A 27,193-nucleotide genomic window follows, 5' to 3' on the forward strand; every position below is an offset into this window, starting at 1 on the left:
GAGAGAGCGAGCCCAGGCTGGAGCAGGGGTCAGCAAGGTAAGTATCATTGGTGTCAGTGGGAGGAATAGTGCCCCATCATTTGTGTCACTAATACCAACGATGGGGCACTATTCCTCCCCCCACTGACACCAACGATGGGGCACTATTCCTCCCCCCACTGACACCAACGATGGGGCACTATTCCTCCCCCCACTGACACCAACGATGGGGCACTATTCCTCCCCCCACTGACACCAACGATGGGGCACTATTCCTCTCACTGACACCAACGATGGGGCACTATTCCTCCCACTGACACCAACGATGGGGCACTATTCCTCCCACTGGCACCAATGATAGGCACTATTCCTCCCCCTACTGACACCAATGATAGGCACTATTCCTCCCCCTACTGACACCAATGATCGGCACTATTCCTCCCCCTACTGACACCAATGATCGGCACTATTCCTCCCCCCACTGACACCAACGATAGGCACTATTCCTCCCCCCACTGACACCAACGATGGGGCACTATTCCTCCCCCCACTGACACCAACGATGGGGCACTATTCCTCCCCCCACTGACACCAACGATGGGGCACTATTCCTCCCCCCACTGACACCAACGATGGGGCACTATTCCTCCCCCCACTGACACCAACGATGGGGCACTATTCCTCCCCCCACTGACACCAACGATGGGGCACTATTCCTCCCCCCACTGACACCAATGATGGGGCACTATTCCTCCCACTGACACCAATGATGGGGCACTATTCCTCCCACTGACACCAATGATGGGACACTATTCCTCCCACTGACACCAATGATGGGACACTATTCCTCCCACTGACACCAATGATGGAGCACTATTCCCCCCACTGACACCAATGATGGGGCACTATTCCTCCCACTGACACCAATGATGGGGCACTATTCCTCCCACTGACACCAACGATGGGGCACTATTCCTCCCACTGATACCAACGATGGGACACTATTCCTCCCACTGACATCAATGATGGGGCACCATTCCTCCCACTGACACCAATGATGGGGCACCATTCCTCCCACTGACACCAATGGCGGGACACTATTCCTCCCACTGATACCAACGATGGGACACTATTCCTCCCACTGACATCAGTGATGGGGCACTATTCCTCCCACTGATACCAACGATGGGACACTATTCCTCCCACTGATACCAATGATGGGGCACTATTCCTCCCACTGATACCAATGATGGGGCGCTAGTCCTCCCACTGCAAAATTACAGTTCTGAAGTAGCAACGAAAATAATTTTATGGTTGGGGGTCACCACAACATGAGGAACTGTATTAAGGGGTCGCGGCGTTAGAAAGGTTGAGAACCACTGCTATACGTGAAGGGTGTAACCTGTTCCAGCATCTACAGCCTCGTCACCCCTCCCTGTGACAGTGGCCAAGGGATCTTCTCACACTCGCTGTAACCACCTGTAAAATAGTGTGGCCGTAGGGCTCAATCCACACAGCCCCATTATTTATTCAGTTTCCTGTGAATGAATGCTTACAAGTACCGTCAGCCATTGCAGCTGACGATTTGTCGTTCTCAATGAACTACAGAGGCACTGGTGAGCACTCCTATAGTCCACTGATCTCCCTACTCTCAGGTAACTGCCTGCCCGTATGAGGGACAGGTAGACAGCTATCCTGAGAGCCTGCAGGAGGCTGACAATGCACCTGATAGCTGCGGATCGTGTGTGCAATGCTCTGCAGGCTCTTTAGGAAAAAAAAAATAAAAAAGGCACATTTTTTCTTTACCTGTTTTCAAGTGTGCATTTATAATTTTTTCAAAAGGTGAACTTATCCTTTAAAGCGCTATCATGCAAAGAATAAAAGCCATATCTTCACATGATCCAAACACACCACCATCTTCTCTGGGCCAAAGCTAATTTAAAATGGTCTGTTGCAAAGAAGAAAAATGGTCTGTGGTCAGTAAAATCGAAATCTGTCATTCTTTGGACAACCATTGGTGCCGTATCCTCTGGACTAATGCGGAGAGGGATGTATCCAGGTTATGCTCAGGATATATTCAGGCAAGATTGGGACAACATTCCTCTCCCAAAACGTCAGCAACTAGTCTCCTCAGTTCCTAGATGTTTATTGAGTGTTAAAAGAGTGGATGCTACACCGTGAGAAGAAAAAAAAAAAAAAAAAAAAACGGCCCTGTACCAACTGTTTTGGAATTGGAGTTGTACTTTGCCAGCTTTTTGTTGCCCTGACCCAACTTTTTGAGACATGGTTCTGCCATCAATTTCAAAATGACTTTTTTTTTTTCCCTAAAATGCTACATTTTCTCAGTTTAAACATTTGAGGTTTTCCATTTTCTATTGCAAATAAAATCTGGGTTTATGAGATGTGCAAATCATTGCATTCAGTCTTTCTGTAGATTTTACACAGCGTCCCAACTCCCAACTTTTTTTTTTGCTAGAAAATAAATTTAGGATCACCAATTATATAGTTTCTAAAAGTAGACTGGGGAATAAAATGGTTGCCGTTGCAATATTTTATGTTGCACAATATTTGTGCAGCCATTTATCAAATGCAAATTTTCAGGGAAAAAAAAAAAACAAAACATGTAAATACATTTTAATGCACAAAAACAATCTAAAACCCAATTTTTGGTAAAATATAAAAGATGGAGTAAATAAAAACCAAACATGTCAAGAATTAAAATTTTGCACGCATGTGCAATGGCAACAAACTGATACTTTAAATTATTAATAGGTGATGCTTTAAAAGCCTTTACAGGTTTAGAGTGATGAGCTACAACACTGGAATTATTGCTGTTATCACCATTTACATATGCATGTGGGACCTACGTGCACATTTGCGTGTGAACACAGGGAGATGGAAAGGATTTACATTTTTTTTTTTTACTTTTTTGGGATGAACTGTATTGCTATGACAATAAATGAACAACATCCCTTGAGATAGTTGAGGCAATGATAAATATTCTTTATGATGAAATCCTCACTGTTTCCAGCTTCATTTGTCACAGAGGAAGGGGGTTCCTCCCTGTCCTCCGCAAGCAATCGGCCAGATGGTGTATTGATCCTGTATTGATCTACACACACACACACGGGTGGCAGGTCGGACCTCATAACTATGGCCTAGAAAGTGCTTTGCAGCATGGGTCTATAGGGCACAGAACAATAGATCTTCCTTGAAGTGGTTATAAAAGGTTCCTTTAAAATAATAAACATGTTATACCTATCTGCTCTCTGCAGCAGTTTTTGCACAGAACAGCCCTGATCCACCTCTTCTCAGGTCCCCTGTTGGCGCTTCTGGCCCCTCTCCCCTGATGAGCTCCCAAGCTACCTTTGTGTGTCTATGGAAACACAGAGCGTGGCTTGAACAAGCCTCCTCACTCACTGGCTGTGAGGGACAGCAATGGAAGCCAATGGCTTCTGCTGCTGTGTCTCAACCAATGAGGAGGCAGTGACCAGAGAGAGCCTTGGCTCTTGTGCACATTGATCTAGATCGGGCTCAGGTATGTTTTGGGGGGGGGGGGCTGCGAGGGGAGCTGCACATTGAAGGTTTTACAACCTTCAGCCTTTACAAATAATAGGGCAAGTATTTAACATTATTTTCCCCTACCCCTAGATTTAATGAGCATTTAACCCTTGCAGCATGAACATATTATTGACTGGTGCCTGGAGGTGGGGCTAGTGAAATGATACTAAAGGCTTACATTTTTATTTTTTTTCTAAAAACAACAAACATGTTATACTTACCTGCTGTGTGCAGTGGTTTTGCACAGAACAGCTCAGCTCCTCCTCTTCTCTGGTCCCCTGCCTCCTATCAGATGCCCCATAGCAAGCAGCTTGCTATGGGGGCACCCGCTGCTCCAAGTGTCAATTCACACACACAGAGCCACGGCTCAGCCCCTCCCCATCTCTCTCTTCTCATTGGTTCACTGACTGTGATTGACAGCAGAAGGCAATGGCTCCCGCTGCTGTCTCAGCCAATGAGGAGAGGAAGGTTCGGGATAGCCGAGACACCAAAACTCATCGCTGGATCAAGAGGGGGCTTGGGGGGGGATGCTGCACACAAAGTTTTTTACCTTCATGCATAGAATGAGCCTTTACAAACACTATAACAAATAACTCATGTGCAGGAAGACAACATAGGAAATAATGGTTATCTCCACTTGCTGCCTAGCATACGTCATTCTATATGGCTCCCTTTTACAGGTAAAAAGGTAGGAACCAAGGAAGTAAATACTGTGCCAGCTCTGGGAAATGACATTTTGTTACCATTTAAGTTATGCAAAGATATTAAAACTACATTTACTGTACCAAAAAATTTCAGAGGGTAAAAGGTTCAGCTGTCTTTATTAGAGATGAGCGAATCGAAGTAGCCGAAGTGGAATTCGAGTCGAATATCGGAAAAATTTCGAATCGCGCCGAATCCGAAAAATAGCCTACTTCGGACGCGCGAATCGAAATTTTTCCGAAAATGGCGGCGGACATGTGCGGCGACGGAGCGGGGATGTCTGGGAAGGCGCGCAGACAAGGCGCGCTGACCCATAATGCATTCCTCAATGACATGTGATCGCATCAGCCAATCAGCAGCCAGCCAGCCAGCACTGTGTAATGGTCGAGCTATAAATAGCGGCCATTTTGGAATTCTTCATTTGCCTGCAGTCATTGAACAGAGGCAGACCGCTCTGTATTAGGGACAGAGTTAGGGCCACAGAAACGATACTTGGGGACAGAGAAACGTTACTTAGGGACAGAGAACCATTACTCAGGGACACAGAATCGTTACTTAGGGCCACAGAAACGTTATTAGGGCCACAAAATTGTTACTCAGGGACAGACAGAATTGTTACTGAGTGCCAGAGAATTGTTACTTAGGGCCACAGAAACTTTAGTTAGGGCCACAGAATTGTTACTCAGGGACAGACACAGAATTGTTACTGAGGGCCACAGAACTGTTACTTAGGGCCACAGAAACGTTATTAGGGCCACAGAATTGTTACTCAGGGACAGACAGAATTGTTACTGAGTGCCAGAGAATTGTTACTTAGGGCCACAGAAACTTTAGTTAGGGCCACAGAATTGTTACTCAGGGACAGACACAGAATTGTTACTGAGGGCCACAGAACTGTTACTTAGGGCCACAGAAACGTTATTAGGGCCACAGAATTGTTACTCAGGGACAGACAGAATTGTTACTGAGTGCCAGAGAATTGTTACTTAGGGCCACAGAAACTTTAGTTAGGGCCACAGAATTGTTACTCAGGGACAGACACAGAATTGTTACTGAGGGCCACAGAACTGTTACTTAGGGCCACAGAATTGTTACTCGCACAGACACAGAATTGTTACTCAGGGACACAGAATTGTTACTGAGGGCCACAGAACTGTTACTTAGGGCCACAGAACTGTTACTTAGGGCCACAGAATTGTTACTCGCACAGACACAGAATTGTTACTGAGGTACACAGAATTTTTACTGAGGGCCACAGAACCGTTACTTAGGGCCACAGAACCGTTCCTGAGTAACGTTTCTGTGGCCCTCAGTAACGGTTCTGTGGCCCTCAGTGACAGACACAGAATTGTTACTCAGGGACACAGAATTGTTACTCAGGGACACAGAATCGTTGAATTAAAGAGTATGTCAGACAACATGCAGAGGAGTGGCAGAGGAGGCAATGTTTTAGGAGCGAGCAGATGTGGCAGCAGAGGAAGGGGTCGAGGCAGCACTATTTGCAGCCAGAGGCCAGTGCTCCCGGTGTCATCCAGCGGTCGTGTCTCCACCGACAACCCTGCCGTCATCGATTGGTTGGCTCGGTCGTCTTCCTCTTCCCAGGTCACCTCTGACACCTACAGCCAACGGTCGGTGGGTACGTCAGACACAACCGTTAGTTGGCATGGCCCGGGACCAAGCCCACTGAAATCACGTGTCCTCTACCTGCCCCTGTCCTTTGGTGTTCCCTCACCAAGCGAAGTATCGCATGCTGTGGGCTCAGCCCCACTGTACAGTGAGGAAGAGCTAACAGAGGGCGGTCAGGAACGGGGGGAGACATCCGCGTTTTCAGCAGCCAGGCGAAGAAGTAGTGGCAAGGAGAGTGGCCCGGTAGCCGGTCTAGAGACAGGTCTGTCTCCTGACCCAGACGCAGCCGAGTGGGCTAGTAGTGAGGCGGAGACCCTACTTGATGATGAGGAGGTTGATCGCACTTGGCAGCCTCGTCGTCATCAGGCAATTTCTTACGCATCATCAGGAGAAGAGGGTGGCAGCTTGGCAGTGAGCGAAACAGTCGGTGGGTTGCCCAGGAGACAGCAGCAGGGTCGCAACAGTGTCAGTGGAAGCAGTGTCAGTGGAGCCAAACGGCCACGGAGTAGAGCACCAGCTCCACTGCAGCCTACCACCACGGCCAGTAGTGGTGCCGGTGTGCACGGAGGAAGCAGCAGTCAGCCAGTGAGGAGTATCGGGGGCAAAGTTTCCTACTCGGCGGTGTGGCAATTTTTCGTCAAGCCGCCCAAGGAAGTAAACGTAGCCGTATGTCGACTATGTGGCCAGAAAGTCAAGCGTGGCCAGGGGGCCCATGTTGGGACTACAGCGTTGCGGCAGCATATGCAGCGTCGCCATTTGGTGGCCTGGGAAAACCGTGATAAAGATACGGCGGTTCTGCCCGCCCCAGCCCCCGCTCCATCACCCGCTCCGTTACTTGCTCCGTCACCCGACGTCAATCGCCCTCCATCAGCCAGTCAAGGCTCCAACACCTCTGCTGAGGGGGAGTTGTCGCTCGTTGGCATCTTCCGCTCGTTCAGATGCTCCTTCTCCTGCTACTCCTCTTCACGGATTCCGTCAGCAGTCTTTCTTGGAATCCGTTTCCAAGAGACAACAGTTTGCGAGCACGCACCCGACGGTGCAGAAGCTGAACGTCCTCCTGTCCAAGTTGCTGGTGCTGCAGTCCCTCCCTTTCCAAGTGGTGGACTCAGCACCTTTCAGAGAAATGATGGCTTGTGCCGAGCCGCGGTGGAGAGTGCCAAGCCGGCATTTCTTCGCCAAAAAGGCAGTGCCAGCCCTGCATTCACATGTAGAAGACATGGTGGGCCAGTCTTTGAGCATGTCGGTCTCTGCCAAAGTGCACGGCAGTTCCGACGTGTGGAGCTGTAACTACGGTCAGGGACAGTACATGTCATTTACGGCCCACTGGGTGAACGTGGTGCCGTCACAGCCGCACCAGCAACTTGGACAGGTCACGCCGCTTTTGCCTCCACGTTTGCACGTCCTTGGTCCGGCAAAGATGTCCGCCTCTACCACCTCTTCTTCCGCCGTGTCCTCAGCCGCCACCCCCGTGCCAAGTCCCATTACCCGACCGGCATATCACATGTGCAGGGCGCAACGGTGTCACGCTGTGCTGCACCTGGTATGCCTTGGCGAACGTAGTCACACAGGGGAGGAACTTCTGAGTGTAATGAACAGAGAAATCGACAGATGGCTGTCTCCGCGCAAACTGAAAATCGGAAACATGTTGACCGACAACGGAAAGAACATGGTGTCTGCTCTGCGTCAAGGAAGGTTGTGCCATGCGCCATGCATGGCTCACGTGTTCAATCTGGTTGTCAAGCGGTTCCTAAAATCCACCATCCCAGTGCAAGACATCCTTAAAATGTCACGTAAACTTTGCATGCATTTCAGCCATTCCTACACCGCAAAGCACACCCTCCTTGAGCTGCAGCGGCAGAACGTAATTGCACAGCATCGCCTGATCTGCGACGTTGCAACAAGGTGGAATTCAACCCTACACATGTTAGACCGCCTTTACGAACAGCGAAAGGCCATCACCGATTTCCTGATGTTACAAGCGGATAAAGGTACTCCCCTGTGTAACTTTGATGTCAGCCATTGGCAGCTCATGCGTGACACCTGCCGCTTGCTCAGGCCCTTTGAGGAGGCCACACTATTCGTGAGTCGGCAGGACTATGGGATGAACGACGTCATTCCTCTGTTGCACGTCCTGGAACAAATGCTGTTAACAATGGCTGGTCAGGGTGCGGTAGACGTGGCGCACAGATCTCAACGCCACATGACCCCTGTGGGGGCAGGACAGGAAGAAGAGGAGGAGGTAGAGGAGGACATTTGTGCTCAGGAATTATTGAGTGAAATGGGTGGTTTTTCCACTCAGCGGACAGGAGTGGAGGAGCAGGAGCATCTGGTAGAGGAGGAGGAGGAGGAGACAGAGGACCCAGACGCACCGTGGCAGTATGCTGTGGAGATGGAGGCAGGGAGTCCCTCGCATTCCTTGGCACAAATGGCCCATAGCATGCTCGGTTGCTTGCGTAGCGACAGCCGAATAATAACCATCAGACAGAGGGATGACTTTTGGCTGTCCACCTTGTTGGACCCTCGCTACCGTTCAAAAATGGTGGCCTTTTTCACACCTGCTGAGAGGGAGGCCAAAATAACGTACTATAAAAACCACCTATGTAGTCAGTTGGTCTCTGCCTTTGTGCGCCAACGTCCATCCTCAGACACTGTGGGCCCTGTGCGCTCGCGTTCCGCTGCCATGGCAGCAGGGGAGGGGTGGGGTGGTAGGAGCAGTGGCAGCTCCACCAGCAGCGGCTGCCTCAGTCTGCAGTCGATGATGAGTAGCTTTCTTCACCAGCGCAGTGAGGAAACTACTAACCAGCCGCAGCAGCAGCATCAGGTGGACCTGGAGCAGGACCTCAAACAACAGGCTTGGGCCTACTTGGACAGCACCCTGCCAACCGAGGTAGACAATCCCCTTGACTACTGGGCAACGAAACTTGACCTTTGGCCCCAACTAGCTGAATTTGCCCTTGAAAGGCTGTCATGCCCGGCCAGTAGCGTGGCATCGGAGCGCGTGTTTAGTGCGGCAGGAGGTATTGTAACTCCGCGGAGGACACCTCTGTCCACCCAAAGTGTGGAGAGACTCACGTTTGTGAAAATGAATCAGGCGTGGATTAGTCTGGATTTCAAACCACCAGTTCCTGACACAACTGACTAAATCCGCCATGAATCATGCCTCAAACATGTGCCACTTTCAGGTCTCCTCACACACTGCTGGTGTGTTCCATTTTTTGTCATAGGGTGCTGGCAGATTACGGGCCTCCCATAGCTGCTGCCAGGCCCCTAATCTGCCATGGGCCCCTATATACCGCCTCCTCATGCTGCTGCCAGGTCCAGAGTCTCTCATGGGTCCCTATACGGCCTCCCATTGCTGCTGTCTCCATCGCCACACTCTGCCATGTGCCACTTTCAGGTCTCCTCACACTGCTGGTATGTTGAATTTTTTGACATAGGGTGCTGGCAGATTACGGGCCTCCTATAGCTGCTGCCAGGCCCCTAATCTGCCATGGGCCCCTATATACCGCCTCCTCATGCTGCTGCCAAGTCCAGAGTCTCTCATGGGTCCCTGTACGGCCTCCCATTGCTGCTGTCTCCATCGCCACACTCTGCCATGTGCCACTTTCAGGTCTCCTCACACACTGCTGGTGTGTTGAATTTTTTGACATAGGGTGCTGGCAGATTACGGGCCTCCTATAGCTGCTGCCAGGCCCCTAATCTGCCATGGGCCCCTATATACCGCCTCCTCATGCTGCTGCCAAGTCCAGAGTCTCTCATGGGTCCCTGTACGGCCTCCCATTGCTGCTGTCTCCATCGCCACACTCTGCCATGTGCCACTTTCAGGTCTCCTCACACTGCTGGTGTGTAGAATTTTTTGACATAGGGTGCTGGCAGATTACGGGCCTCCTATAGCTGCTGCCAGGCCCCTAATCTGCCATGGGCCCCTATATACCGCCTCCTCATGCTGCTGCCAGGTCCAGAGTCTCTCATGGGTCCCTGTACGGCCTCCCATTGCTGCTGTCTCCATCGCCACACTCTGCCATGTGCCACTTTCAGGTCTCCTCACACTGCTGGTGTGTTGAATTTTTTGACATAGGGTGCTGGCAGATTACGGGCCTCCTATAGCTGCTGCCAGGCCCCTAATCTGCCATGGGCCCCTATATACCGCCTCCTCATGCTGCTGCCAAGTCCAGAGTCTCTCATGGGTCCCTATACGGCCTCCCATTGCTGCTGTCTCCATCGCCACACTCTGCCATGTGCCACTTTCAGGTCTCCTCACACTGCTGGTGTGTTGAATTTTTTGACATAGGGTGCTGGCAGATTACGGGCCTCCTATAGCTGCTGCCAGGCCCCTAATCTGCCATGGGCCCCTATATACCGCCTCCTCATGCTGCTGCCAAGTCCAGAGTCTCTCATGGGTCCCTGTACGGCCTCCCATTGCTGCTGCCAGGAGGCAGCAGGGTCGCAGCAGTGTCAGTGGAGGCAAACGGCCACGGAGTAGAGCACCAGCTCCACTGCAGCCTACCACCACGGCCAGTAGTGGTGTCGGTGTGCACGGAGGAAGTAGCAGTCAGCCAGTGAGGAGTAGCGGAGGCAAAGTTTCCTACTCTGCGGTGTGGCAATTTTTCGTCAAGCCGCCCGAGGAAGTAAACGTAGCCGTATGTCGACTATGTGGCCAGAAAGTCAAGCGTGGCCAGTAGGCCCATGTTGGGACTACAGCGTTGCGTCAGCATATGCAGCGTCGCCATTCGGTGGCCTGGGAAAACCGTGATAAAGATACGGCGGTTCTGCCTGCCCCAGCCCAGGGTTCCATTTTGTCATAGGGTGCTGGCAGATTACAGGCCTCCCATAGGTGCCGCCAGGCCCCAAATCGGCCATGGGCCCCCGTACCGCCTGGTCACGCTGCTGCTGAGCCCACAGTGTGACCTGGGTCCCTGTACGGCCTCCCATTGCTTCCACTCTGCCATGTGCCACTTTGAAATCTCCTCACACTCCTGCGGCTGTCCATTTTGTCATAGGTTGCTGGCAGATTACAGGCCTTCCATAGGTGCCACCAGGCCCCAAATCGGCCATGGGCCCCTATACCGCCTGGTCACGCTGCTGCTGAGCCCACAGTGTGACCTGGGTCCCTGTACCGCCTCCCATTGCTCCCACTCTGCCATGTGCCACTTTGAGGTCTCCTCACACTGCTGGTGTGTTCAATTTTTTGACATAGGGTGCTGGCAGATTACGGGCCTCCCATTGCTGCTGCCAGGCACGTAATCTGCCATGGGCCCCCGTACCGACTCCTCATGCTGTGACGTTGCAACAAGGTGGAATTCAACACTACATATGTTAGACCGCCTTTACGAACAGCGAAAGGCCATCACAGATTTCCTGATGTTAAAAGCGGATAAAGGTACTCCCTGTGTAACTTAGATGTTAGCCATTGTCAGCTCATGCGTGACACCTGCGCTTGCTCAGGCCCTTTGAGGAGGCCACGCTATTCGTGAGTCGGCAGGACTATGGGATGAACGAGGTCAAATCGGCCATGGGCCCCTGTACCGCCTGTTCACGCTGATGCTGGTCCCACAGTGTGACCTGGGTCCCTGTACCGCCTCCCATTGCTCCCACTCTGCCATGTGCCACTTTGAGGTCTCCTCACACTCCTGCTGGTTTCCATTTTGTCATAGGTTGCTGTATGGCCTCCCATTGCTGCTGCCTCCACCGCCACACTGTGGCTCCAAACACTGGTTTTGGCCCCGTGACTGGCCAAATGAGTGAAGTGTGCGGTGATTCTAAGATCGACGGCACTCATCTGCATGTCATACTGAGTGACAGTATTATTTCTCTTCCCCAGCAGACTCCAAGGGCATTTAAATTAAAGGTACAGTGTTCTGCACTAATATTAAGTCTCTCTGAAGCCTAGAAACACCCTTTTTTAAGTTAAATTCACAGCGAATTTATTCGACTCGAATCGAATATTGTCCACGAATTCGCCGAATCAGTCGAATCGAATTTTTCATTTCTTCGCTCATCTCTAGTCTTTATATTCGTACTCTAGTGAGTCATTTGAGACCTTCCCTTTACACATACTATACATATCTCAAAACAGTGCATTGTGAGTAATTAAGTCCACAATACAGCCATTTTACAAAAGGCAGTATATACAGTGTATGTATGCACAGTCTGTAAATCTGTATAAAATCTTTCAAATACTTTTCAGCAGCAGCTTGTCCGTAGCAATGACACCATGTTGTGTAAAAGGCAGGGACACAAATACACTTTGATGAGCTAGGCAAGGGGGCGTGTCAGCAGAAGGCAGAAAAACAGCAGTACACTGATCTTCCCACCAATGAACAGCTGTGCGGGGGTGGGGTCTGTCAGCAGAAGCCTGACCGTTGGTGTACAGGCAGACTGTCCTCCCAAAGAAGAAAACCAACCACATTGTTATAACTGGATATAACATTTATAGGTAAGGTTGATCCACAGAATATCCGATTGCCTCTCGGGGGATCAGGAAAGAATTTTTTTCCCCAGCAGGAGCAAATTGGATTATGCTTTGCTGGGGTTTTTTTGCCTTCCTCTGGATCAACTGTGGGTACAGAATAATAACTTTTTTTGTTTGTTTGTTTTTATGGTTGAAATAGATGGAATTTTGTCTTTTGTCACCCCGTAGTCTTCTGGGACCGGTCATGTGTCCCAGAAGACTACGGGGAGGGGAGGGTAGGAGGACAACTTCCACTTCCAATCACCTAGGTGATTGCAGCGGAAGTGGGAGCAGGTACCTGTCAATTTCAGGTACCCACTCCCCAAAGGTGCCAATCCTTAATGGGGAGTGGGGGACAAAGACTTAAAACAGAACTTTCCCTTTTGGGTGGAGCTACGCTTTAACAGCACTCTTTCAAGCAAATGTTGCTATGACAGTGGCCGCTTACAAAAATGGTTTCCATCAATTCTATAGGTCCTGGTTTGGAAAAAAATATATATAAGAAAAAGAAAAATCTGGTTATTAAACGGTCTTGTTGGTGCCCTTTTCATACATAAACCGTAATAAAAACTGTAAAGCCTCTGGACCAGACTCTTCTGGGTATACAAAAAGCTGTCTTCTTTCATAGGTACACTCACACATTACAGAACTGCATTAAGGTTGAATCCTACAAAAAAAAAAAAAAAAAAAAAAAAAAAGCTTGAGGCCTCACCAATATCACATCATAAAAAGAAGCTACCTATTCTTCTAGAGGTAGGTCTTTCTTGCGTTTCCCAACTTCTTTTGACAAATCAAATCAAAACTAGCATTGGATTCCCAAATGTTTATTCAGTCTTTTAGGTATAAAATATACAGTCTACTACCTATCACAAAAAGGAGTAAAACTGGTTCATCTAGGTGTTTTGAATTCAATGAGTGGCTTAAATGGCCTAGTATTTGTGGATTGCAGGTACTTTCCTAGTGGAATAAAAGTTGCATTGACTTAATTGAAACAATTTGACTTAGATTAAAACAAAAATAAATGAATCACAAAAAGCCACCATTCTGTAGTCACAACTTAATGTACCATCTGTATATGGAGACTGCGCTGCTCCCCCCCCCCCCCATGTGATCAGGCACTGGGCTATAAAAAGACTGCATTCAAATGAGTAAAACACATTTGTTAATTTTGCATTCTCCCAGCTATTTATTGCTAAATGCAGATTCCAGCTTTTCATCAATGCTGAAGAGTGAACGAATCACCATCCTCTTAGACCTCCTGAGACAATAGCGCGGCCCTTCCACCCGAGATCCAACCTTCAATCTGATTTTACAGGATAAGCAATAATCTCCTTGCCGCAGCAAAGTCTGACTCCTAGACAGGGACAGAGGCCGTTTTGCTACTGTTCCAAATCAAAAAAGAACAGCAGGGTGATCAAGCCACCAAGATGTGCATAAACAAGCTCATGCTCAGCAGCTGACTTCCTATGTTCACAATGCATCAGCCCATCCGCTCAGCACAGGACCCAGAAGCAAGTGGAGAACACTGAAGTAACAATGTCTACTTCAGCTATTTCCAGCTTCCAGGGGCATTGTCCAGGTATGGTGTATACATATTTACATTGGTCCAAGCAGGACCAACGTAACTATATAAAAACACCCACACCTAGAATTAGTTCGATATGAAAAAACACTGATAAATATTGTTTAATGCAAAAACTATGAGAAAGCACACTCTTTAACCACTTCCCGTCTGGCTCATGTACATAAACAGCCAGACAGGAGCAGTGCCGAAGCAGGTGGCCGTTTATAAAAAGGCCCCTGCATTCACTGCCTGTACGTGCTTCCTGGGAGCGCGCAGCACCGCGATCGGTGAACACCCTCTGTAAAGTCCTGATCATGTGATCACTGATTGGCCAATCAGTGATCGCATGAATAGTAGTAAACAAGATTACACTTGACTTGATGACATAATTGCTTACTATTAGTGAAATCTGTGAAAGATCAGAGGTCACATGTACAAGGCTATTCACAACAGCCTTGTACCATGTGACAAGCTGTGACCAATCACAGCTCTCACAGTATTTCTCAATGGCTGCAAGAATGCAGCCAGAGAGGAGAAAGGATTGCCTTGCCTTTACAGCCTTTATGGGTGTAAAAGCAATCTGTTTAAAAAAAATAAAATAAATCACCACCCCCCCCCCAAGTAGTACAGTGTTACTATGGTGACACTGTACTGCTAGGGTGACAGTATGTAAAAAATATATAATAATTGAAAATTTAAAAACACTTTTGAAAAATTATAATTTGGGTTATTTTATTTTTTTTTTTACTAAAAAGATAGCTGAATACATTTTGGCCAAGATTTATGAAGAAAGATTTGCAAAAAGAAAAAAAACACTTTTTCCCAAAATGTTTGGACTTTCATTTATATAGCAAAAAAATAAAAAATCCCAGTTGTGAATAAATGCCACCAAAATAAAGTTTTGTCTCCAAAAAAATGATAAATTCATATGGGTACACTGTTGCATGACCGCGCAATTGTCACTCAAAGTGCGATAGAACTGAAAGCTGGCCTGGACAGGAAGGGGGTGAAAGTGTCCAGACTTGAAGTGGTTAAAGTGGGTCTCACATTAAAAAGCAAGGTCCACTTATTAGACAAGGTCCCCCTTCCCCTGTAAATACCGCTGCATAATAAGTGGGGAAAAGAAAAAAAACCCACCACATACACTTACCTTACACCCATCTTCCGCCTGTGGCAACATCACACATCTTCTGGCAAGATCCTGGGAATGAGGATCCCAAATCTTAGAAGAAAATTCTGCACTGAATTGGAGTGTATTCTTGCAAGATTTTAGGTACTCCATTACCCAGTAATCTGGCCAGAAGGATAGTGCCATCACAATTAGCAATGAAGAGAAAAAAAAAAAAAAAAAAAAAAAAAAAAAGAAGAAGAAGAGGGGTTATGGGAATATAGAATAGAGGTTCTCACGGGTGCATTTTTCTACTACTATAGTGCATTGGATTTTACAGGAGGAGATGGACCAAATTGAAAAGGCAGACTTTGCACTTTAATGCAAGATCCTCTTTAACCTCATCACACAAAGACTTGATATAAATAAACACATATAAAAAGGTTTACATATGACAGTTACAAGCCAATAGTCTAAGCAAGGACATCAAACTCTTTTAAAAAAATGTTATCCAGCCAACTACTTCCCTTCTTATTACAAATTATCCACATTGACTAGGTTGACTTTATCCTGCAATGAGAGCCCTGGGGCAACATTGCTAGAGTCATTGACCTAATCCACTCTGGCAGATCGTGGGCCATTGCTTTAGGCCATAACACCAGTAGGTCTTCGTAGGGTGCACTTGCAGTACCTAAAATCTACCTGGTCATGCAATGGCCTGGTAATCCATCTGACATTCTAGACTTCAGTCCTATGTTCCACCTCCTAAGTAGCAGGATATATCAATGAAACTCGCTATTACTTTACTCTCACTAATGGCACCATCAGGGCTGCCCCCTTTCTTCACTAATCTTTCTTCTGACTATGGAACCCCTCTAATGCAACATTATGGGAAACCAAAATATTCAAGGTCTGTCCACACCACGAAGCAACAGTATATGTGAACAAACTACTCTTTAATTTCGAACCCAAAGTTAGCACTCTTGTTCCCTCTTAATAATTAGATCTTTTCAACTTCACAATTATACCAAATCAGAGGACCTTACCTACACTCTCTCCAGACAGGAGAAAAGTGCTATCAACCCCTCAGTTCTTTTTAGCACTTTCAGCAGCTGACTTATTCACTTGTTGAATATACAGTGGGGATAAAAAAGAAATTGCCCCCCCCCCTTTTAAAATAATCACATTTTGTTGCTTTGCAGCCTGAAAAGAAGACAGACACAGTTTTTGTTTTATCCAGCTGTATTTATTAAGTGCAACTCATAACATCCAAGTGAAAGATACAGACACCAACATGTCAGAAATTCCAAACATTTACAATTTTGTGTTGAGGCCAAATCATTAAATTTTAGTCTCATCTGATCATAACACCTTTTTCCATGTGGCCTCAGAATCTTCAAGGTGTGTTTTGGTAAAGCTCAGTCATGACTGCATGTGGCCTTTGAGGCATGACTTTTTTCTTGCAGCCCTCCCATACAAGCCACATATGTGGAGAATTTGTGATATCGTTATAAATTCCTGCAACTGCTTCAGAGTTGCTGTAGGCCTCTTGGAAGCCTCTCTGACCAGTTTCCTCTTGGCTCTTTCATCCAGTTTGGAGCAATGTCGTGATCCAGGGAGGGTCTGTGTTGTACTAAATACCTTCCACTTCTTAATAGACTTCACTGTGCTTCTAGGCATTGATAAAGCCTTTCAAAATGGTTTTGTATCCATCTCTTGCCTTGTGCCTGTCCACAACTTTATCCCGGAGATCTTTTGACAGTGCCTTGCACCCATAGTTGATTTGCTTCAGCTGAACTACCATGGACTGAAATGCTACAGCGGTCACTTGAGGTGGTGATTAGCTACACCTGATTAAGTTTACAAGTCATTTTCAGGAGGGGAGGGTGATCCTTTTTCCATCTCAGTGATTCGGTTTTTGAATAATTTTTTTTACTCTTTTCCCCTGACATGTTGGTGTTTGATCGTTCACTTGGAAGTAAATACAGCTAAACAGAAAAAAAAAAAAAAAAAAAAAAACCCTGTCTTCATTCCAGTCTGCAAGGCAACAATATGTGCGGAATTGTAACTTCTTGCCGACCAGCCACTGTAGAAATACGATGGCAGGTCGGCACGGCTGGGCAAAACCAGTCGCTGATCGCCGCCATTATTAGTATTAAAAAAATAAATAAATAAAAATCTGAGTATCTTTCCCGCCAATTGTAAGCGCTATAACTTTCACGTAAACCAATTAATTTACACGTATTGGAGTTTTTTTTGTAGCAAAGACATGTCGCAGAATGCATTTTGGCCGAAATTTATGGCGAAATTTGATTTCATTTTTTTTGTACTGGACATGTTTTATAGCAAAAAGTCCAAAATAATGTTTTATCTCAAAATTGTCAGCTTTTTTTTTATAGCGCAATAAATAAATAAAAAAAAAAAAAAAAACGCACAGGCAATCAAATACTACCGAAAGAAAGCTCTATTTGTGTGAGAAAAAGGACATAAATTTCATTTATGTACTGTACTGCATGACCGCACAATTGTCCATTAAACTAGTGCAGCGCTGTATAGCAAAAAAAAATGGCGTAAATTGCAGTATCTATACCATAGTTTGTAGACGCTATAACTTTCACACAAAGCAATCAATATACACTTATTGGGATTTTCTTTTACCAAAAACATGTAGCAGAATACATTTTGGCCTAAATTTATAACGTTGAGTTTACTATATATTTTTTATAGCTGAAAGTAAAAAATATAGTTTTTCTTCACAATGTTTGGTCTTTTTTTGCTTATAGCGTGAAAAATAAAAAGCGCACAGGTGATCAAACACCACCAAAAGAAAGCTCTATATGTGTTAAAAAAAAAAAAAAAAAAGGACGTACATTTCGCTGGGTGCAGCATTGTATGACCGCGCAATTATCAGTTAAATTAGTGCAGCGCCGAGTAGCAAAAAGATGCCTGGTCATTAAAGGGGGGTAAATCCTAAGGAGGGCAAGTGGCTAACAAATCGGTTACTATCGAATGTTTATTTTAATTGTGCATAAAATGTGTTAAGCTAAAAAAAAAAAAATTAAAATAAAAATTAAAAAAAAAATGCTGGGAGTTTACTAGTTAAAAAAATATATATTCTTTCCCTTGGGCGCAATCCTATTTTAAATACTTAGGAACATGGAATACACTTGATCCCAGCAAATTAAAAAGGAAGCCATCTATTGCCTTCTCCTCACTAAAATCTGAAAAGACCTTGGACATTGGCAATCACTGATGTCAATGTGGCTGAGCAGAATTAGCACTTTCAAGATGACAACCTTACCTGAACTCTCAATATCCAATGCAATGTAACAACCTACAGGTGAAACTCGAAAAATTAGAAAATCGTGCAAAGGTCATTTATTTCAGTAATGCAACTTAAAAGGTGAAACTAATATATGACATTACATGCAAAGCAAGATAGTTCAAGCCGTGATTTGTCATAATTGTGATGATTATGGCTTACAGCTCATGAAAACCCCAAATCCACAATCTCAGAAAATTAGAATATTACATGCAATCAATAAAACAAGGATTGTACATAGAACAATATCGAACCTCTGAATAGTATAAGCATGCATATGTACTCAGTACTTGGTTTGGGCCCCTTTTGCAGCAATTACTGCCTCAATGCGGCGTGGCATGGAAGCTATCAGCCTGTGGCACTGCTGAGGTGTTATGGAAGACCAGGATGCTTCAATAGCGGCCTTCAGCTCTTCTGCATTGTTCGATCTCATGTCTCTCATCTTTCTCTTGGCAATGCCCCATAGATTCTCTATGGGGTTCAGGTCAGGCGAGTTTGCTGGCCAATCAAGCACAGCAATCCCACGGTCATTGAACCAGGTTTTGGTGCTTTTGGCAGTGTAAGTAGGTGCCAAGTCCTGCTGGAAAATGAAGTCAGCATCCCCATAAAGCTGGTCTGCAGAAGGAAGCATGAAGTGCTCCAAAATCTCCTGGTAGACGGCTGTGTTGACCCTGGACTTAATGAAGCACAGTGGACCAACACCAGCAGATGACATGGCTCCTCAAATCAACATAGACTGTGGAAACTTCACACTGGACTTCAAGCATGTTGCAGTGTGTGCCTCTCCATTCTTCCTCCATACTCTGGGTCTTTGGTTTCCAAATGAGATGCAAAAGTTGCTCTCATCAGAAAAGAGGACTTTGGACCACTGAGCAACAGACAAGGTCTGTTTTTCTTTAGCCCAGGTAAGACGCTTCTGACGTTGTTTGTTGTTCAGGAGCGGCTTGACAAGAGGAATACGATATTTGAAGCCCATGTCAAGGATCCGTCTGTGTGTGGTGGCTCTTGATGCACTGACTCCAGCCTCAGTCCACTCCTTGTGAAAGTCCAACACTTTTGAATTGCCTTTTCCTGACAATCCTCTCCAGGCTGCGGTCATCCCTGCTGCTTGTGCACCTTTTTCTTCCACACTTTTCCCTTCCACATAACTTTCTATTAATGTGCTTTTATACAGCACTTTGGGAACATCCAACTTCTTTTGCAATTACCTTTTGAGGCTTTCCCTTCTTATGGAGGGTGTCAATGATGGTTTTCTGCACAACTGTCCGGTCAGCAGTCTTTCCCATGATTGTGATTCCTACTGAACCAGACTGAGAGACCATTAAAAGGCTCAGGAACCCTTTGCAGGTGTTATGGCTTAATTAGCTGATTAGAGTGGGACACTTTGAGCCTAGAATATTGCACCTTTTCACAATATTCAAATTTTCTGAGATTGTGGATTTGGGGTTTTCATGAGCTGTAAGCCATAATCATCACAATTATGACAAATCACAGCTTGAACTATCTTGCTTTGCATGTAATGAGTCTCATATATTAGTTTCACCTTTTAAGTTGCATTACTGAAATAAATGAACTTCTGCACGATATTCACATTTTTTCGAGTTTCACCTGTATATCTGTTTCACAATCTGATTTCCCTCAACCTCCCTAGCGGTCTGATTATGTCAGTATTTCTGTGCTCAAAGCGGTACATTGTTTTTGCATGGAAATGTGTTTTTTTTATTGTAGGCCTGTAATTTTTAGGATTAACTCACTGAAATCTGTCCGAACAAGAGTCTAGTAAACATCCAGGGTATGATAAAATTTGAAACACAAAATCCTAAAATATAACCAGAAAAAAATTATAATAAATTTAAATTCAATAATGTAATCAAACCAAAAACATTGAAATTTTAAATATAGCGCCAAGTTTGCACATCACTGAACTTAGTCGCAAAATCGTTTTCAGTGTCTGATGACGAATTTCCCCACGAATCATTATCACTCAATTCTGCAAATGGTTCTAATTTACGATCGTTGTTCTCTAGCTGGTCTAAAACAGATTTTGACCTAAAAGGACGCTTTTTGGACGCCATGGACGTTTCTCAGTTTCCAGGCAGAAAAGCAGTAAAAATGCAGGCAGGGCACAGGGCAAAGCAGTAGGGACAACATGTATGTGAAATGGTTTGATCCAGTAATGTTATACTATGATATTTTTAGTGTATTGAGTGAATGTCACTTTTAAAATTTTTGAATTTCCCGCCGGTTCCATCCCCCGTATGTCCCGATGCTCGCAGGCAACGGAACCCAGAAGACGGATGCCGGCATTGCAAGGGGGACATCGCGAGAGTGAAGGACAAGGTAAATGCAAGAGGGAATCCCCGAGCAACGCTGCAGGGTAATCCCGAGTGTAGCTCGGGGTTACCGCTTTTGGTACTGAAAGTTAACCCCGAGCTACACTTGGGAATACCGCCAGGGAGGTTAAACTCCATGCTACTGAGATTGATTTAGGATAGCAAACAGAAGAGAACACTTGACATCACCATCAGGCATATGGGCAACATACCAACCCAAACTGTTTGCCATCTGAAGGCTATACTTCCTTGCTAGACCTACTGCACCCTATGAAGAGCTCTATAGACAGACCTTTCCCACCATACCATTAATGCTCTTTCATTCACAAGTTAAAAACCAAGCCCCCTGAAGGGTTCATGTGCAAATTTACAGAGCAAATTACATTGCTTAAAAGTAATCTATAGTTCAGGGAACTTAGAAAAAAAGGCTTTAAAATTGGTCTCACTGGTATCAGTTACTGACTCTTCTACATAAGATCTACTTGCAGATCTCCCCCCCCCCCCCCCCAACTTGATGGGGATCCCAATCTGCATTGGTAACATTTCTTCACATTTTCTAAAATGGTCTCCTAGTCAGACCATTTTGGTCAGAAGTCCAAAAGTAGTTCTCTAGCTAACTTGAGTAGACCTGGGGCAAGAACCTACTGGTTACCTAATCCACCTGAACAGGATCCTGACAGTAAAGTATATTTGGCAATAACAAGCCACCTGGTTAAATGCAAAGCGGGCATTCCTGCCCTGTGGAAATATGCCTTATTTCTTTAGACTGCTAAAGTTAATTAAATTACGAGGATGAAGACCTGAATGCTTCCTCTAGAGAAGAAAGGAACAATTCAGACACTTAATTTACATAGGTCGACTTCATCTATTCATCCATCTACAAAAACATGTAGATCCAACACCATAGATAAAAAGGATTCGACTACCCCATAATCATGCATGGCCCTTTGCCCAGCTACCCGTAACAGACCACTTTACTCTGGACCCGGGTTGTTGCCTTTCTGGGCAACAATGCTCATGCACAGCCTCCAGCATATCAGACCCTTTCCCCAATCTCCGTCCTGCTGCTCTCACCCCACCTGCCACCCCACAGCTCCACATACCTTCTTCACCTCCCAGTTACATTAAGGGCCCTTTAACATGGGCTTTCCGATCAGATCCGTTTGTCAGTTTTTCAGGCAGACCTTATCAGAAGCTATAAGCAACCCTATGGACAGTTGGATGTAAAAAAGACTTAAATCGGTTTACGTCCGATTACCTCCATGTCCGTCTTGTCTTGGAAGAGAAAAAAAAAAAAAAAAGAGAAGGACACTGAAAAAGAACTGCATTTTTTTCCATTTTTGTGGGCCTAAAGATGATAGAGTTGAGGTAGCCTGATGTAAATAGACTGTTTGTTTACACCCAGCTGCTCATAGAGAAGTCACGAGACCATGTATGTTTGCTGAGCACAAACTGAACGGGTACAGATGTAAAACAAAAAACTGACATCAGTACCATTCAGGAAGGGATCGGCTCATGGATACCATGATGATCAGAGTGAACTATGCTCTCCGTGAAAGCATCTTAAGAATACACAAACATTATAGTGGAAGTTTAGACAAAACCTATTGCTAAACCTACTCCCAGTCCCATTCTATATTAAGGCTATTCTATCTAACCCTGTAAAGAAAAGATCGCTATACTTAACTATTCTGAAGCCGCTCCGGTCCAGTCTCCAGCAGCGGCTTCTGTGTAGAGAGAGAAAGCAGACAATGAATAGGAAATGAATAGGAGATGACATCACTCAGACTTACTATGGGGCATCCACTGTAGACTGCCTCTGCTCTGCACAGAAGCCACCGCTGACAGCTCAGCCTGGGACCGGACTGGAGCGGCTTCAGAATAGGTAAATAGAGTGATCTTTTCTTTACAAGGGTATATAGATTAGGGATCCCCGGCGCGTACATGTCTCCGTGAGGCTCCGCTGCAGAGCGGGAGACACAGCCTGGATTAAGCCGCTCCACCTCCGTGAATGCCCCCGCACCATACACGGTAGCCCCAGGACCAGGCACGATGGTCCGGGGAGCCGTCAAACATCAACCGCAGGCCAAACCTATTAAGAAAGCCCTGGCTCGGGCCTCCTCCAAGATGGCCGCCGACTCCAGCACTTCTAAACAACCACGCTCCCTCTCCTTCACAGCTCTGCAGAGGGATTCGGACCAAAAGCATCTCAGAGGGGGGAGTCAGATGACACTGACCTGAGGAAACTTAGTTCAACACATACAGCTGGCCTCCCTAACCCTACTCCCTCACCTGGGCAACATGACTTTCTTAAACAAATTTGAAAGGATGCTCCACAGGGCATTAAAGCAGACCTCCGACCATATTACAGATAAACTATCTAAAGAAATCCGTGACCTGCGTGGCCGTACTTCTAAGCTTGAACACAGGGTCGATAACTTGGACGCAGAAGTACACACATACTCAGATGAACTCAAGGTGATGCGTGACCAGAATCTTACACTCCAGTCCCGCTTTGAGGATTATGAGAATATGGCCCGCTGCTCAATATCCGAATCTGCGGTCTCCCTGAAACGGTTACCGATGTCTTCTCCACAACTATTGCCCTGCTTCAAGAGCTCGCTCCCTCCATCCAGCTTGAGCGTCTCGAGTTATATAGGGTTCATCGCGCCCTGGCCCCATGCAGACCAAAGGGCCCACCTCACGATCTCATCGTGAAATTTCATTATTTCCGTACTAAAGAGCAGATCCTCCAAGCGGCGCGCAACGCCGATACATTAACCTTCCAGGGCCACACCTACCAAATCTTCCAGGATCTATGCCCTGCCACTATTGCCAGACGCTGAGCCATAAAGCCCCACCTACAACTCCAACAACACGGTATAGCATATCATTGGAATTTTCCATTTGCTGTCCGCCTCACTCATCAGTCCCGTGACTACATCTGTAGATCTACCAAGGAACTTATCGACACGCTCTGCCTTCTCCAACTTCACCCTCCTGCAGACACCCCTGAGGGTTTGCACAGAAGGTCCGCTTCCTGCTCACCCCAGAAGGCCCACTACTCCGCTTCAGTGACAGGCCAAACCACCACCCACAAGCGCAGTCGCTTTATCTCCCCAGCTCCTGCTCCCCAGGACTCCATGGATTGAATTCAACTCCAGATGCCTCTCTTTTTCTCAAGTTTGGTTGTGTCCTCTGGTAGTCTTTGGAACTCGGCTATCCTGGCCTTCTTTTTGCATTTTGCTGTGGACCCTTGTTTCCTCTAAGCCCTGCATCGGAGGACCCTACTGCTGACTCTCCCCCCATGATTGCCACGTTCTCAACCACCCTACATCTGTTCGGCCTATCTAGCGATCCGTCTCTCCAGCGCCCATTTGCCCCGTTGGTCTCCCGGACCGACCCACGAGTCCCAAATCAGAGCCTCTCCCTGTTCCAGAGTCTAATTTGGACTCCTCGTAGCTCAGAGGGTTTTTTGTTCTCCATTTCAATGTTTTCTTTATCATGTTGTACATTTTTTATTCACAGTGTTATTTCTCTCCCCAGGTCATCTGTTACTGTTGGCTTAGTTTGTAGAGGCCCCTCGTAGCAGTTTGGAGATTTGGACTAACCGCACTTGACTACCTTTTTCCTACACCACCCGTCTTATTTCAGTGTATTTTTCACCAGTGCAGTTGGACCTACGGTCCCCCCTCTGCTACTCAGGAAACCCCAGACTTCATTCCTTGAACTGGTGTCTGTTTGCCCATTTCTTTTTACTTCGGCTGTTTCTCCTGCTTTGCTAGTCACTGCCCGCTCCCTATCAGCCCATGCAGTACTTTTTTTTTTTTTTTTTTTCTTTAACTGCTCGGGCTGTTTCTGACCCCTCGAACCGGTCGTTTTGCTCAGGTCTCAGGGGCCAGGCAGTTCTTCTCCGTTTTACTTCTCTCTTTTCTACTGCCTCTGGTTCTTTTTCCCCCCGCCTCTTTCTTCTGTGTGACCTCCATCCCTCCCCTGCCTCCTTCCCCTCTTTCCCCGCCCCCCCCCCCCCCTTCTGGGACCGTCTCCTCAGTACTCGGCCTTGAATCCAACCTCCCTTGGCAGCTTCCTTACTTCTGCAATGGGACCCTTAACTATCCTTACCCTGAACGTTCAGGGCCTTAATATCCCTCAAAAGCGAAACAAAGCCTTCCGCTTCTTTGCGTCTCAGAAGGCGCATATCATCTGCCTCCAAGAGACACACTTCACCCCCACCTCAACACCTAAATTCTTCGGTCCACTCTACCCGCAAATTTTCACCGCCTCAGCAAACACCAAAACGTAGGGGAGTTCTCATTGCCTTTCACCACACAGCCCCTTTTGTGCTCCAAACTCAACTTGGAGACCCAGAAGGTCGGTATCACATCCTATCGGGATTGCTCCTTGACATTCCTGTTACAGTCATCTCCTACTACGCTCCTAATCAAGACCCCCTTCCATTCCTATCCCACTTGTTGACTCCGATTACCACAAAAGTGGCTCCCTGCTAATTTGCGCTGACTCCAACCTTACAGTACACCCCTTTCTTGATAAATCTCCTCAACCCTTCCTCCCCCCCCATCACGTTCCTTCCAACTTCTTAATCGCCACTCTTTGGTAGATTCTTGGAGAGAAATCCATCCGGTAAAGTGCAGATATACCTTATACTCCCACCCACATAACTCATTCTCATGTATCGACCACATTCTGGTAACAGTCGGCACCTCTTCTAGATTGCTAGCCTCCGACATTCTTCCTATCTCATGATCTGACTATTGCGCAGTCCTTACAACCCTCTCATCCCTGTCCCCCCCAGCCTCTGACAGTTTTTGGGTAATTAACAAAACCTTGCTTTCCCATCCTACACATAGCCTTGACCTTGAAAGCACCCTAAAAGAATATCTTGAATTGAACTCTACCCCAGAAGTCTCCCCTCTCTTACTATGGGAAGCACATAAGCCCGTCCTTCGTGGGCTCTGTATAAGTAAATTGTCCTTCCTCCGCAAAGAAAAGCAACAAATTTGCCTCCGTCTTGAGGCGGCATATAACCAGTCTCGTCTCCTGTTTCAGTCCGATCCTTCCACCCCCCATCGTACAGCTTTGGAGCAAGCCCGTATAGAACTTGACCTCTTTTTGACAGACCAGGCTGAGCTCTCCCTACACAGGTCTCGTCACAAATTCTATACTAAAGCAAATAAGCCTGATACTTTCTAAGCCATTTCACTCCGTAGGTTAGATCATATCGCAAAGCCAATCCGCCTCAAACTCTCCAAACGGCGACTACACCAGCAACCCTACCCGAATACTTAATGTTTTTCATAAACATTTAGCCTCTTTATACTCCCAGAATGAACCCTTTGACCAGTCGCGGGCCAAGAGTCTCATCACTCACCTCTCTTTTCCAACCTTAACAGCCCAACACCTTAAAGTCTTAGAGAAGCCAATTTCACCAACTGAAACACTGTCCGCTATCAAAAGACCTCAAGCCCAGAAAACGCCCCGGACGGTTTCTCTGCCTCTTATTACAAGGAGTTTGCTCATTTAATCTCTCCCGTTCTCACTAACGCTGTTAACGCCATCCTCTCAGGCCAATACTTTAACCCAGATACAGTTTCCGCCCTTATTACAATGATCCCGAAACCCCATGCAGATGGCTCGACTTGGTCCAACTATAGGCTTATCTCCCTTCTTAATATCGATGTCAAGATCCTGGCTAAAATTTTCTGCTCCTACTTAAATCCCATTATAGGCTCCCTTATCCATAATGATCAGACTGGGGTCATAATGATCAGCTCATAAGGGGGTCTGGGTCTCCCGGACTTTACAAAATATTATCAAGCAGCCCATTTGGCGCAACTCCCAAAATATCATGCATCATACGAAATCACGCAATGGGTAATTTTAGAATCTGTAGATGCTGACCCCCTCTCTTTAGCTAACTAACTCTGGCTTCATCCTTCTGACCGACACACTATCCAAAATCCAATCACTTCCCACTATATGGCTCTCTGGGATAGATTCAAATCCCGATTCCCCCTTCAATCACCCCACAACCCTCTTCTTTCCCATCTTCGAAACCCGGCCTTCCCCCCTGCCTGGTCTTCCCCACGGTCCTTTGCACTCTGATCTTCGGCCAATCTCCTTAGAGCCCACCACTTCTTGATCAACTCCGGCGTTCAATCCTACCCATCCCTTCATGAAACCCATTCTCTTCCAGCGTCAGAAATGTTTCGCTACCTCCAATTAAAACACTTCTATTCCCCCCTCTCTACCTCCCGTTCTGTTAGAACCACAACCTCTTTCGAAAGTGCCTGTAAAAACGACACACATAGACGTGGTCTTATCTCTATTCTATACACCCTACATTTGACTCCTGAGCCCTCCCCTCGGCCATCCTATATCACCAAGTGGGAGGAGGATCTGGGCTCCTCACTGAGCCCTGAGGATTGGGATTGCATTTGGCAAGCGACTAAATCCTCCTCGCAGAATGTGGTAGCAGTTGAAACGAACTACAAGGTCATATCCTGGTGGTATTTGGTCCCGGCAAGAA

At 46.5% G+C, this 27,193-nt stretch overlaps 1 protein-coding gene across 11 annotated transcripts in view; it reads right to left on the reverse strand.

The window, feature by feature from the left end:
• Nucleotides 1–27,193, reverse strand: part of LOC149441721 (epsin-1-like) — a 119,604-nt gene that overhangs the window by 70,423 nt on the left and 21,988 nt on the right. Inside the window, exon 3 of one of the 11 annotated variants that reach the window (XM_089656969.1) lies at nt 22,334–22,373. The exons of the other annotated variants lie outside the window; for them this stretch is intronic. The gene's annotated coding sequence lies outside the window, so the exon portion shown is untranslated. The remainder of the gene's footprint in view (nt 1–22,333; nt 22,374–27,193) is intronic. 11 annotated transcript variants of the gene reach the window in all.

Source organism: Staurois parvus, unplaced genomic scaffold, assembly GCF_062004578.1.
Source record: "Staurois parvus isolate SC_StPar_1 unplaced genomic scaffold, SC_StPar_1.0 ptg000953l, whole genome shotgun sequence".
Lineage (NCBI taxonomy): Eukaryota > Metazoa > Chordata > Amphibia > Anura > Ranidae > Staurois > Staurois parvus.